General features: G+C 26.8%; 1 pseudogene; it reads right to left on the bottom strand.

Moving 5' to 3' along the window:
• Positions 1-12,541: 12,541 nt before the first annotated feature.
• Positions 12,542-15,067, bottom strand: LOC143922063 (chaperone protein ClpB pseudogene; annotated as a pseudogene).
• Positions 15,068-15,322: the final 255 nt, after the last annotated feature.

Raw genomic sequence — 15,322 nt, 5'->3', positions numbered from 1 at the left:
TATAAATTTTTCATCATCTATTTTCTTTAAAATTTCTCCTATATTTTGGCCAATTGTTTGTAAAGCTTCCATGTCATTTTCACTCTTAGAAAACTGCTTTTGTGTCTGTTTTAAAATTATCCTTTCATTTTTTAGAGCTTCAAAAACAGCATCATGGTTTAACAAAGCTTTGTAGTAGTCTTCATAGATTTTTTCCAAATCCATGGGGTAACTTTTTAATAAATAATAAGGGTTTAAACAGGACAAACATAAAGAGAGAATTGAAAAACATAAAAAGTATGTGATTAAGCAGTTTAAATTTAAACCCAGGAAAAAATTAGAAGTAAAAATATATTTTAGTGCAATTAAATTTGATGTTGGAAATAAAACACTGAATAAAACCCGGCAAATGAATTTTTGTAATTTCGGCATTTAAAAACATTATATACCTCTACATAAATTTAAAATATGTCAAAAAATTACTTTTTAGACTCTAATTAGCATATCAAGACATATGTATTACACAAAATATACAAGGGTGAAATAATGATCCGCTTAAGATTTAAGCATACATTAAATATTTAGTTCTTAATAAGATTTTCAACAAAAAGCTTTTGGATTGAGATAAGTCCTTTAAGAGGAAAATTAAAGGAAATTGGTAGGGAAGATGAAAGTAACCACCTTATTAGTTTTAAATCATAAAAGATAATGCCATTTAAAACCTTAAAAAATAATAAACAGTTTATATATTAGATGCATTCAAATTCATTTTTGCTATTAATTCAAAATACCAGACAATCCTTACAAGCTTTTAAATTCTTAAGCCCCCAGTAAAGATACATACAGGATTTTTTGTTCGATCTCATACTATTTATAAATTATATCTCTATATTTCAAGCTTTCAAGCTTTAAAAAAGCCAAATAATTCAAATACTCTTAGTTTCAGCACATCTTATTGCTTATTAAATTTATTAAGAGGATTTTTTTAATTAATTCACTAAATTTTTACAAAAGATTTCGAAGGAGCATCAGCACCGAGTAATCGTCTACAGTAAAGTAAAAACACAATTTAACTGTTTTAATTTAGCTGCAGTTTATCTCTTAAAGGTCATTTTTAAATATTTAAATTACTTTTTAAAGCATATTTTTTGAGTTTTGACATTTAATAAAGTTTTCATTTTAAACAGCCTTTAAGCTTCATATTATGATATATGCCTTTTAGCACAATTTTAAACATTAAAAAGTTGTTAGATTTTGATCATGAAACAATAATATAAATGATTTATATTACTTTAAGGCTGTCACACGCTGATAGATTTTTCTTAAGCTTGAGAAAATAAATATCTTAAAAATCATATTAAAAGATTATAAAAAGTAGATTATTCACTATTAAGCAGAAAAGCTCGAAATAAACACTTTTCATCATAAAATAATTAATTTAATCATGTTTTTACTATATTTATATTTACATAAATCAAGTTTATTCTTATAATTGTAATTTCATAATATAAACAAAGCCTAACTAACAAGAAAATTTTTGCAAGCCCATCGAATATGAAAATTTCTTATAGAGTTTTAAATATCTTTAGAATAAACGACCAAAATAAGACATTTATTATGTGTTTGTATTCAAACAAAATTGAATTCTTTAAAGTGGATAAAAGTCTTAACGATAGTCTCCTAAAAGGAATGGTTTTCCTTGAAGATATGATTATTGTTAAAGAGATTACTAACGATGGAATAATATTTGAAATAAGTAATGATCAATCACACACAAATTCTCCTATATCGCATTCAGAAATAGATTTCTTCTATTCTGAAAGTAAAAAACAAATTAAACCAAATGATAATTTGAATAACAACTATCTTCCATATCTATGTGATGTATTACCTTACAATACGGAGCCTATAAAGGAAATAAGGGCAAAACCTGTGTTTAAAAATGGACTTTTTATAGGAAAATATTTAGTTGACGAGATTGAGGTTTCTAATATAAAAATCCCACTTCCGTCAAGTTTTATAGCAAAAGTTGTACAAAAAACAAGAATTAACATATACCCCACTTCATATAACCCGTTTTTCTTTGCAATAGTTTCGTCAAATGATATTTTTATAAAAGTTATATTTTGGATAGAAAGTCTCAAGAGTTATAGTAGTCTTAAAGTAGGAGATATAATTTTAGTAACAGATTACAAAATGAAAAAGAAATGGAACGTGTTTGATAAAATTGATTTAAATACATTTACAGAATCAATTTATTTTGATGTTGATGAAATAACTGTAAAAGATTTAATAAAAATAAAGTATGATAAGATGGCAATAACACCAAAGTTATTTGAAACTGTGGAGGGGTATGTAGAATATTTAAGCATTATAATGAGAAGTCGTGTGAACGGGACATTGTTAGAATATGTTTTAATGGATGTAAGTGGGCAGAAAGTGGTTCTTTTTTATAATTCTGATACTGAGTTTTATAGTCTGCAACCAAAAATGAAAATTAAAATTAATGAATTAAGGAAAATAGATAGGGCTGGGCATACCATGTATGTAAGTAGTATATATACACAATTTGAAATAGAAAATGAAAAAACAGAAAAATTGATTAAAAAAGACACAGAAATTACCAAAGAAGGTACGGATGACACCATAGTTGGAGATATTTCTACTACAAAAGATCTTGATATTTTAACTGATGATAAAAAACGAGTTAAAAAATCAATTGAAAACAAAAAGTGGATATTCGCAGCTCTTGGATTTATTCCGGACTCTTTTAAGGATATTTCAGAAATTTACGAGTATCAAAAGAAAGAAAAAATTAATGGAACAGAAGTTTCATTTAACTTATTTATGAAACCAAACTTGATTTCAATTGATGAACTAAAAAAACAAACATTTGTGCTTAACGAAGTTAAAAAATTCATTTTACAAACAAAAATACTTGAAGTCTCAGGTGAAGAATGCATTATTTCATATTATGAAAATGAAATTACAAAACAGCAAGGATCTTTTCAATTACTCCTTGAAGAGGAACTTACAATTAATGTTTATGAAAATTTTTTTTATCCAGAAATTGCAAACTTTAAATTTTTAGAAACTTCTGAAGGTTCCAGTAGTATAATAAATAAAGATGTACATCTTATTATTGAAGCTTTTAGAGCAGATGAAAACAATATCATTTATTACTTAACAGGAATAATTCGAGATTAAAAAACAAGGTATTTTGTGAGTAATTAGAGTAAATTAGTCACGTATTACACTAAGATATAATGTAGATTTAGTTAAAAACAACGCTAGAGATGAATTAAAACAGCAAATATTAAAAGTAAGACTTTGAGAAAAACATCAGTCTTTCTTCCATTAAAATATATTTCCAACTTTAAATAAATACAGCTTTTCTAATTTTTGCCAAGTTTAAATTTAGGTATAAAAACTTTAACGGGTATAATATAATATGCTTGTTACGTATTTTTAATTGAAAAATGTTGATGTGATTAGAAATATTGCAAAAATCAGTTTTTTATTGGCAACAAACAAAGAGCTGATTTAAATTAAACCCAAATAAACATTTTATCAGAAAGTAATCAATGAGATATTATTGAAAAAAAAACTTTTATTATATATAAGTATGAGGGCTTTCACTGTTTAAATTGTATATCATTAACAACTAAAACAGTTTAATTATTATTTCATTTAAATTTTTTGTTTAATTTATGTATTTGGCAAAACATTTATGTTTAATAAATAGCTATCCTTAACTGTGATTTAATATAATTATTTAATCTACTACAATGTTCGTAGGTTCAATAATTATATATTCGATGCCAAAGAGGAAATGGGTTTTGACTAAAAAAAAATAAAAAAATGTTCGGATTTATTCAAGCTGTAGTTGTTAATACTTTGTTAGTTTTCTTCGTGTGTTTCTCTGTAATCCGGTCGGGGAACCGCATTGCTGCGTAAACCCCCCACGGCCCTTATGCCAGCTTAATCCCTCTGCCGACGGTCGGCTAGCCTTAGGACTAAGTGTCCCATTGACCCTGAGCTGGCGTTATAATTAGAGACAGTACCATACTGTCTTAGTCTTTTTATAGTGGGGTTATTACGACTAGCGCCCACTTTTGTAACGGCGTCCCGGTTAATGTTCTTTTACCTACCAAAGCGAGGCTCGAACCCGGGCAGTTCGGGAGTGAATCAGCAAGCCGACCACTAGCCCAACGCCGCTGGGTTTTGACTAAAATGCATACTCTCTGGTAAGAAATATATAAAATTATTAATCAGTGATAAAAGTGCCGAAAAAATGAGAATTATAAAAACGAGACTCCTGGGGATCTCAAAGTTGTTTTTTTACTTTTTTAGACACTTTATTTGTCGTTATTTTGCCTTTAAAAGATCACAGGCACAAATCAGCTCTTCCTAAGGTATTAGGCCGGCTCGGAAAGTATCCTGTGCTTTTATATTTTGAAAAAAACAAAAGATTGATCTCAAGAACAAAGTATACATCAAATGAATACTTTTGAAAAAGAGATTTTAGATCATCCCTTCGACCTGAGAAAAGGTATCAAAGAGGACGTTCATCACACAGAAGTATCTCCTGAGGTGGGAGCTTGTTTTAATTCAAAATAAAAGAAAAAGAACCTTTAAACCAAAATTTATGTTTAAAAGATTTTTTCTTTATCAAGTAGCCTGGGCGTTTGTTTCCCATTTAATTGTAATTTTTTCAATTAAAGTGCTAACGATATATTCATTTGATTCCTATTTAATTCAAAATATGCATTTCTTTTTTCAGTTGCCAATCTTAAATTTTATTTATAGTTAACAGGCTGATTTCCATTTTAAAAAATTTCTCACTAGGTTGTAACTGCCTATGCTGCTAGATTCTAAAATTTCAACTAACCTGACCTCTTTAAACATTAACCCCATATTTAAATCTTTTTTAATCAATAATTATTCTCTAAAAAGCCATTTTATAAAATAAAAAATTAAATGTATGCTTCAGATCTTTATGTTCAATGTACTTATTGCGCCATGGCCAAATTAACTTTTCATATTTAACTACTAATGTTTATTTATCTCGCCATAAATAAATTAAAAATTAACTTTCCAACTAATTAAAAATCTGTTTGTAATATAATAATTGTTATTAACTGAAGACCTAACAGAAATTAAGGGTGATTTATTAATAATATTTTAACAATTAAAGTTAAATTATACCTTTTTAAGCCAATCCCACTTAATAAATGTCCTTTATTTGCCCATCTACGGCTATTATTATTATATTTTGTGAATATTTGTATTATTGCTACCTATTTAAGCCAATTCCACTTAATAAATAAACTTGCTATGATTATATTTTGTGAATAGTTGTATTATTGCCACATATTTAAGTTTAGATTATACCCGTTTATTCTTATTTAATAAACACCCTTGTTTTGATTATTCTCGACTTTTTTAAAATTTTTAAGGTTTCTCCTATGCCATTAAATTCTTTTAACACAAATATATAGCTGTTACTACTTAAAATATTTATTGTCATTAGGATTGTTAATCTTGGCTGATTATAATGACTTTTGTCGGTAGGTTTATAAAGGCTATGTTTTTATAGATAAATTACGAATTAAATTTAATTTTACATATTCAAATTCACATCATGGATTTATTTACAAAATCTGTCTAAAAATTTTGCCGTATGGATAGACAAGACAAATTTCACCCAAGTCTTTTCGAAAAAAATAATGAATACATAATGGAAGAAGAAAAAGAGCCCGTCATTCCACAAAACACACTCTATGATGCTCCTGTACAAACACAACACACCCCTATGAGAAAGCACGTAACCATTTTTGGGTTCTCACAGCTTTCTAGGCCTAAGATCTTTGAACAAATCGATAGATGCGCAAAAATCTATCGTAAGGAGGAGGGTAAAAATTGGATAAGCATTTGGACAGAAGATGCTTCTTCATTAGATGCTTTGCTAAAATTAAACCATAAGATGATTAATGGAGAAATAATTGGGGTGTATAGAAAGAGCTTTGGTGTAGTAGAAAATCCAGATATTTACATAAAGAAAAAGGGAATGTTTAAAAATGTTTACGAGTATTTTTTCGGCGAATAAATTTAGTTAGAATGTAAACAAATTGATTTTGGCTTTGTTATTCTTATGGAATTCATAATTATGGCACTATCTTTTATTTTTAATTTCAGAGTTTTTTTGTTTAATCTTTGTTTATATTCCAAAGCTGTGAGATAGTAACTGGAATATATTTTAATCTTTAAAGTAGCTGGTGCTGTACAAAAATTAAGATTTAATTTTAAAAGTTTGTATTTCTAAAGCTGTGTGATAGTAACTAGAATATATTTTAATCTTTAAAGTAGCTGGTGCTGTACAAAAATTAAGATTTAATTTTGAGAGTTTGATTTCTAAAGCTGTGAGATAGTAACTAGAATATATTTTAATCTTTAATGTAGCTGGTGCTGTACAAAAATTAAGATTTAATTTTGAGAGTTTGATTTCTAAAGCTGTGAGATAGTAACTAGAATATATTTTAATCTTTAATGTAGCTGGTGCTGTACAAAAATTAAAATCAAGATTTAATTTTAAGAATAAGTATAACTCTGCATTAAAACACAAAATAATAAACAATTATATTGTTTTAAATATGTATTGCTGTTATTTACTAATTAAGCAGCTAAGAAGCCAACTTAAAAAATTTTATTAAAATTTTTACAGTAAAAAATAATGTAAAGTATAGAAAATACAGCAATTAAAACTTACAAGTTAATCATTTTTTAATTATAAAACAATGGTCGGGTTACTTAAAGATTCAGAAAGTTCATTCAGGATAAAAAGCAAAATATAAGTTTTTGTAGATTTACACCAAAAATCTGAGGAAACCTATATTTTACATAGTGCACACTTTTCTAATATTTTAAATTCTATGTTTTCACTTTCTCTTCCTTTCATCATTTATTTTGTTTCTTAAAAATCACATTTTCAATAAAGAAAACAAAATCCAAAATTATTTCTAATATGATTAAGCAACATTTTAAATGTTTGATCCATTTTTGGTTATATTTTTCTATCTTTTTTTTACATTGGTTTTAAGTGTAGAAATAAAAAAAAGAAAAGAAAGAAAATGGTATAAAACATTAAAGCAGCTGCCATATTTTAACATTTCTAAAAATTTTTAATTTTGTGACATGTCATCTGCTACGTTTTTTTGAAGAGTGTGTCAACTTTTTTGATTGGAATGACAGAAATATATTCTAAAGTTAGTTAGTATAACAGTCAAACGTCAATGAAATCTCCAAAATGACATTTTATTAATAATTCCAACTATTCTTACTCTAATTCTTTTGATTGTTATTTCTTTATGCTTTCTACTTAAAAAGAAGAAAGTGCCAAATGGCTTATAAAATTGCTATTATTAGAATTACTTCATTTCTTCTTTTGTTAAATTTTTAACTTCTACTGTAAAATTCTCTGCTTCAAAATGTCAATTCCCTGATTCCGATTTTTCTAAAAAATGATTTCAAATTTCATGATCTGAAGTCAAAATGCTGAGCAATCATTAAAATGACATCTTCTAATTAACAGAAATCTTAATTATTTGTTTTGAAAAAGATCTAACATTTTTGAATTTAGCAACTTTTCTATAGTAAAATCAGTTTTTAATAAAATCTTAGTTAAAAAGAAATTAAAGCACATATTTTAAAGGAGAACAAACTGTGTTTTTAATTGCTGTTTTTATTATGCTTTTATTAATTTGTTTATACTATTTTAGTGCTTTGCTGTTGAACTGGAAAAAACAAAAATAAAAACTTGTATTTAGCTAGATTAATAAAGCAACAAAAGCAAAATATAGTTCATAAAGGGGCTTTTAAATATAAATTAGCTTAAAACAATAAATTTAAATACACACTTCTCAATATTTTTAAATAAAAAAATTATCTTTTTCTCCATTTATAAGGAGATTGTATAAACAATAAGAAAGATATTATTTGGAGAAATTTTAACTTCTTGAATAATTCTTACGTTCTAGTTATTTAATCTATGTTTATATTTGTTTTATAGATTAAAAACATAAACAGACTTGTTTGATCAATAAAGTTAAGATTTATGACAGTTTATACCAGTTCAAAGTCTTATACAGTGTTGTTTATTCATTTTAAAATATTTTTGACAATAAAATGATTTTTACTTTTTAACTATGATATCGATTTTTAAACCCTAAATGAATAATATAAAAGGCTATATTAACAAATACGAAGAAGCATTACTGTTAATACATGCTATAAGAATAGGATCATTGCCTATAGTTAAACAGAGATTATCTACTGATAAAAAAGATAATCTTGAAAGTGGTGCAATATTCTGTTTTGTAGAAAATGTTGACGGGATGAAGAGATGGACTGATGGTAAAATATGGTCACCATCGAAAATAAGTGGTGATTTTCTTGTATATCAAGAAGTACCCAAGCATTTGAGTAAAAACGCAATAAAGAAAAGAAAAAACTCAACTGGAAATAATTTAGAAAACGATGTTATGAGCAGAATAGAAGATTTTGTAGATATTACAACACTACACAAAAAAACTATTTCTATTTGTGTAAATGGTGTAAATTATCATATAATATCATATTATAGACCAATATTTATGCATTTCTCGTTATTGGATATCAAGTTTTTTCAAAAACTTAGTGTAGCACTTAAAAAATACCCAGAACTTAAAAATGATACGTTTCTATCAGATAACTTGACCAGGGACTCTGCTTTTTTTGCAAAATACAAAATTGATAAAGTATTTTGTGGAATGAGAATGGATAACGGTAAAAGAAAAATGTTGGAATTAATTGCTGTTGAAGTATTAGAGTTGCTGTGTAAGAAAAAAAAAGAATCAGAGCAACCTCAAAAGTTTAATAAAATGTAAAAAACCTATTTTTTTTTATGAACATTAATTATTAGAAGTATAAATTAAAAAAATTATTTGTATATTAACAAGCTTATAATATTGGAATTTTCGTAATCTGAAGTAATATTAAAATTTTTTAGAGACATTTTTATTATTGCCTTATGTTTTTGATTTAATTTAATAGGATAATTCCTAAAAATTAAATAATTAATTTTTAATATTTGTAATAAATAGCGCAAGAAAATAATGTAAGCACATTCTGTCTAAATACATATTTTTTTAATATTTTCATAATGTTTTTCATATTTTTTGCAGATATTTACACATATGAAGTATGTTAAAAAGAATATTGGCATTTATAAGCATATTTTAACGAAACTGATTGCTAATTATTAGATAGTTTTGAAAAAAACAAATTTAATACAAAATAAATAGCAATTAATTATATGTATTTTTGACTAAACTGACAGTTTTAATTTAAAACTTTTTAAATACTTTTTCTTAATTTAATTTTTATTGACAGAATTTAGAGATTGAGTTTATTACTATAGTAATATATTGCAAGCACGTTTGAAAGAAACGTACTTTGTGCTTTAAATTAAAATCCTTTAAGTTTAAATATTAATTTATGGGGTTAAATCATCTCAATTTTCAGCTTGACATTTGTATTAATAAAAAACAGGGAGACATTAAAATCATTTATTATTTAATTTAGGGAGTAAAAATAAGTTTTTCTGTTTCCTTTTTTTATTAACTTGAGGTTTCTTTGATTAATGCTTACAACTTACCCCTTCTACAACCAGAAACGCAGGCGTAAAATTTTTTATTGTTGTTCAAAGAACACAAGACTTGCTTCATTATTGAAGCCTTAAAATCAGTACATAAGTGTTGTATATACAATTGTGACATTTAAAAAACAATTTAAAAGTGTCTTTTTAAAATTTTCTCGTTCTATGTGTTTTTAAATTAGCTGCAAAATTTATAGATATAGTAACTTCTATAATGATCGATACAGCTATGAAATTGTTTCGAAACATATAATGTGATTAATTTGAATTATAATTTTACTTTGTTCCAGTTTTTAGTTGTAAATATACATTTATTTGATTCAAAAAACTTAAAAAAGTTTTATTAAACATATAAAGTAAGAATTTAATTAATTTTTTAATTTACTTTGATATTTAAAAAACCATACAGAGCATAAAATTGGCTTGTTTTTTTTTAAATTTAAAAATTTTAGACATTTTTAATACTTTTTTAAATTAAATTAATTTGAAGGTAATACAAATAAATTGCTCTTAAATTAAAACTGTTATGAATCAATTTATAATTTTCTTTTAGTTGTAAGCACATATAACAAGAAAGAGGGAAATCAAAAAAAGTAGCAAATAATATGATGAAGATTTAATGATGTAAAAAATTAATAAGAGAAAAACAAAACTTAAATTATTGTGTATTAAATCTTGGAAGTATATCATAGCTAGCATTTAAGTTGAAAATAATCATGGCAAGGGGAATTAGTAACTAGTATTGGCTTGAACAGCTATAATCAAACCTTTAATTATAACCCTTCTAATTGCTTTTTTTTGATTTAATAGACAAGAGTATAGAGTATTCAGATTTCAAATATTTTAAAAGATTCTATCAGTTATTCTTATCAAACAAAAGCAACCTACTTATGTTGTATTTAATTAATTTTTAAAATATCGGAATTATATTTAAAAAACTTTTATTGCTTGGAAAATCAGCCGTTCTATTTGATACAGAGTTTCAATTTCATAATAACGTTTAAACGTTGTTCTTGGAAAATATGTGTTGTTTAATCTTGTATTAATATAATTTAAATATGTGGCCTTATTGTTTTAAGTCGAAGATAATCATAACAAGTCTAAATATTAAATAATAATAGCCTAAATAGCTATAGTCCAACCTTTTATACTAGTTTAATGAAGAGTTACACCTTCTTTTATGGAACAAGACAAGATGTTTTATTAATCACTGAAGAAATTGTTTACTTTATAGACAAATTTTTAAAAAATACCATTATAATACAAATAATATGGCAATTGATTAGCAAAGGTGGTTTTATTAAAAATTACTAAAATGTTTTTTTGCTGCATTGTGTTTTAAATATTTTTGTAATCTGAAGATTTATAAGACATTAAGGGTTATTTATTTAAGACTATTTCAACAAATATCATTAAAAATGACAATATATTCTATTAATATTTTATAATAACAAGTTTATCATAAGTGGCTCTCTGTTTTCAATTTAATTTAAAAAAGTATTAGAATTTTATTTATAACAATTTAGATAAAACAAGTTTTAATCTTTTGGCAAGTTTAATAAATTAATTTTCATGTTATAGATAATTATCAAGTGTGTTTTAAATAGTATTAGCTTAAATATCTATAAGCCAACCTACTAACTTTAAGATAAAACATGACTTTGCTACTTTTTGCAACGTAACCAGCAAGATTATTTGAAATTAAATTGCAGGAAACTTCTTTTTTTGCTGTAGGCAACCACTTTTCAATAAATCCGATTTTTTTTTATTTGAAATTAAACTTAGAAATTGTTTGGATTAAAACCTAATATGCGTCAAATAATTTATTTAGCAGTGCAGTAATTTTTATTATTTTTATCATTCAGCTTACTTTGTTTTTTCATTAATAATTGTGTTTGAAAAAAGGGCCTAATTTATATATCAAATTGCTCTTAAATCCTATTTTTAACATATTTTCAGGCTTCGGTTTAACTTTGATTAATTAATTCAAGTATAAAATGAAAAATAAAGAAAGTTTAAGTTAAGTAGCCTTTGAAACAACTCTTATTTTTTTTGTAAGGTGAAAAGAATTCTAAAAGGAAAAAACTAGGATCTCTTAGATGTGAAATTCAACAAAAAGTACGTCTGTGAAATGGGAACCCTGACTAAAAAAAAAATAAAAAAATGTTCGGATTTATTTAAGCTGTAGTTGTTAATACTTGTTAGTTTTCTTCGTGTGTTTCTCTGTAACTCGGTCGGGGAACCGCATTGCTGCGTAAACCCCCTACGGCCCTTATGCCAGCTTAATCTCTCTGCCGACAGTCGGCTAGCCTTAGGACTAAGTGTCCCATTGACCTTGAGCTGGCTTTATAATTAGAGACAGTACCATACTGTCTTGGGCTCTCTAAAGACCCCTGCGCTATGCTTACGTAGGCTTTCTACTGCAATGGGAGTTATTGTTGCCGCCACTACCCAAGGAGATCGGTTGTTTTAGGAACCCTGACTAAAATCGAAACATGCATCTAACCACTTGTTCTTAAAAAGATGAGGTCACGAATGGGTGATGTTAGAAAATGAATTGGGGAGCTTGCAGAGACGATGAAAGAAGTACGGTGGAAGTAACCCCCATGATTCTCAAAAAAGAAAGATAGAGCCATGTTAAATGGGACTAAATTATTTTGAAAGAATGCATAAGGTATAAAAATTTTATATTAATTGTTAAAAGGATTAAATGGCTTAGGGGTAAAACTTCAACAATTTTTTTTATAATTTTCTGATAACCTGTTTAAGGTTATTCCTATGTCATTAAATCCTTTTAACAACAAATTATAACTTTAAACTATACATAAATTAATTAAAAGGTTTTGGAAAAAAATATGCAAAACATTTTTATTCAATAACATAAGTGTAGTTGCCGGTGTTTTTTCCAACTTTTTCTTCTGCATTCAAAAATACCTTAATATTTTTGTGCTTTGGATATGGTTCAGCTTCAGTTTCGAGTATAATTTTCGTAATTGCATTAATGAAATTATCTTTGACAAACCTTTTGATTAATCTAGCACCATAATTTGAATTTATACATGATACAACTGCGTGTTGAATTACAGCATTAGACACAGAAAACGTAATTTTCCTTTCATTTAATTTCTTATTTAATTCATCAATTTCAATCTGAAATATTCTAGCAAGTGAATCCTCTGAAAGATGATTAAAAACAACAATATTATCAATCCTGTTAATAAAAGGATGACCAAATCTTTCTAAAACCAAACTTTCGATTTTGTTTATATCAGCGCCCTGATCTGTAATATACTCTTGCCCCAAATTTGATGTCATAATTATAACGGTGTTTTGAAATGAAACTTTAACACCTCTTCCATCAACAACTCTTCCTTCATCAAGTAATTGATAAAGGACATTTAGGTTACTGCGATGTGCTAAATCTAATTCATCTAATAAAACTACATTATATGGGCATTCTTTAATTGGCTCTGTTAATGTACCACCATCTTCACATCCGACATAACCTGCTGGCGCACCAATCAATTTAGTTAAGCTGATTTCACTAGAGTAATCAGACATGTCAAGAATGACCATATTTTCATAAGTATCATTAAGCTCTTCACAGATCATTTTAGATAATTCAGTTTTACCCACACCCGTTGGTCCTAAAAATAAAAACGAACCGATAGGCTTTTTATCTTTATTTAAACTTACTTTAGAAGCTAAAATACTATTTACAACAGTTTCAACGGCATTATCTTGACCAAATATTTTGCTTTTGATTCTATCATACATAGCGAGTAGTTTTTCATTTTCTTTCATTGCCAATCTGGCTATTGGAATACCCGTCAGTCTTGATAGCACTTCTGCTACATGATTTGGTTTTATTTCTTCAACATGAGTAAATTCTTTTAATCTTTCTTCATAAATAGGGATTATAGTATTTTGGATGTCATGTGCTGCATATTTGTCATTTTTTCTCTTGGCTTGTTCTAATTCGTTCCTGGCTTTTTCAAGCTTCCTTTTAATATCTCTAGCTTCTATAAGATGTCCCTTTTCAGAATTATAAGCATCTTCAATTGGAGCAATTAGTTTTTTAATTTCCTCAATTTTAAGATCAACTGCCAGTAAACTTTCTTGCAAGCTTGGATCTCGTTTAATATCTAATTCAACCCCAGTTTTTTCAAGTTCAAGGCTCCAAAGTTTATCTTTTAATCTAATCAGTTCCAACGGCTCACTATTCAAACTAATAATTGCTGAAGCACATGCTGTATCGATTAAATCAATGGCTAAATCTGGGAATCTTCTATTTGGAATATACTTCTTCCCTACTGACACTGCATATTTCATAGCGCTTTCCGAAATTTTTACACCGTGATGTGTTTCTAATGAAACTTTTAATCCTCTGAGAATAGTTAATGTATCTTCTGCGTTTGGCTCTTTAACATCAACTTTCACGAACCTTCTTTCAAATGCTGCATCTTTAGTTACATAGTTTCTATATTCATCATATGTTGTTGCTCCTATTATTTTTAAAGAACCATTAGCTAACCCTGGCTTAAGCATATTAGATGCATCTAAAGAACCCTCACCCCCTTTACCAGCACCCAATAACGTGTGAATTTCATCAATAAAAAGTATCGTTTTTTTGTTTGATTGAGCTTCTTGAATTAATTCTGAAAATTTTTTTTCGAAATCACCCCTGTGAGAAGTTCCGGCTACTAAAGAACCAACATCTACGTTATAAATTTTATACCCTTCAAGTACTTTACATTCATCTTTAGCTATTAGCTGTGCTATTCCATTAATAATAGCCGTCTTACCAACCCCTGGCTTACCCACTAGTATAGCATTACTTTTAGTTTTCTTTGAAAGAATTTCAGTTATTTTTCTAATTTCATCACCTCTTCCAATTACTGGATCAAGTAGATTTTTTCTCGCAAGATCTACAACATCATAAGCAAATTCTGTCATTTTATCCTCAGTGTCATCGTTAGATTTAGAATCACAATTTGTTGCTAAAATATGGTTTTCTACTTTCTTCTTTAAACTAGCGGGGTTTTTAAATAGATTTAATATCCTTTGAATATCTAAGAGACTCAAAATTACAATAGGCAAGGAAATAAAATCTTTTGCCCTTGAATTTGATTCATTAAGTACTGAAGTAAAACTTGAAGAAATTATTGGAGAACCCCCACTTATGTCTTTCCTAAATGATTCTATCATGCAATTTATTTTTTTTTTGACTTCGTCTAATTCTGATTTTTCACAAATATCATCTAAAATTGATTCAGTTTCTGTTATCGCTTTTATTAAATGTTCTGGTTCAACTGTAGGATTGCGATGCTGCTTTGCAAGCGCTATAGCTTTTTCAATTATTTCTTGAGCTTTAAATGAAAATGCTGTTGCCATGGGTTACAAAATATTTTTCATTTAAAAGCTTAAAATCTTCTAGAAAATTCTAGAAGTTTCTAGAAATTACGTATTAACTTTGTTATTTAATCATTGATTTCCAATTACCTTTAAAAAATCAATTAAAAATTATTAGTTTTCAAAATTACGAAATCAAATAGTAATTTTTAAATGGACTATCAAAAATATAAAAACTTATATAATTGTTAAAAGGATTTAATGACATAGAAGCAACTTTAACAAAAATAGATAAAG

This window comes from Arctopsyche grandis, unplaced genomic scaffold, assembly GCF_051622035.1.
Source record: "Arctopsyche grandis isolate Sample6627 unplaced genomic scaffold, ASM5162203v2 HiC_scaffold_282, whole genome shotgun sequence".
NCBI classification, from domain to species: domain Eukaryota; kingdom Metazoa; phylum Arthropoda; class Insecta; order Trichoptera; family Hydropsychidae; genus Arctopsyche; species Arctopsyche grandis.
Note: the sequence above shows the minus strand (reverse complement) of the source record. Positions and strands in the feature narration are given on the sequence as shown.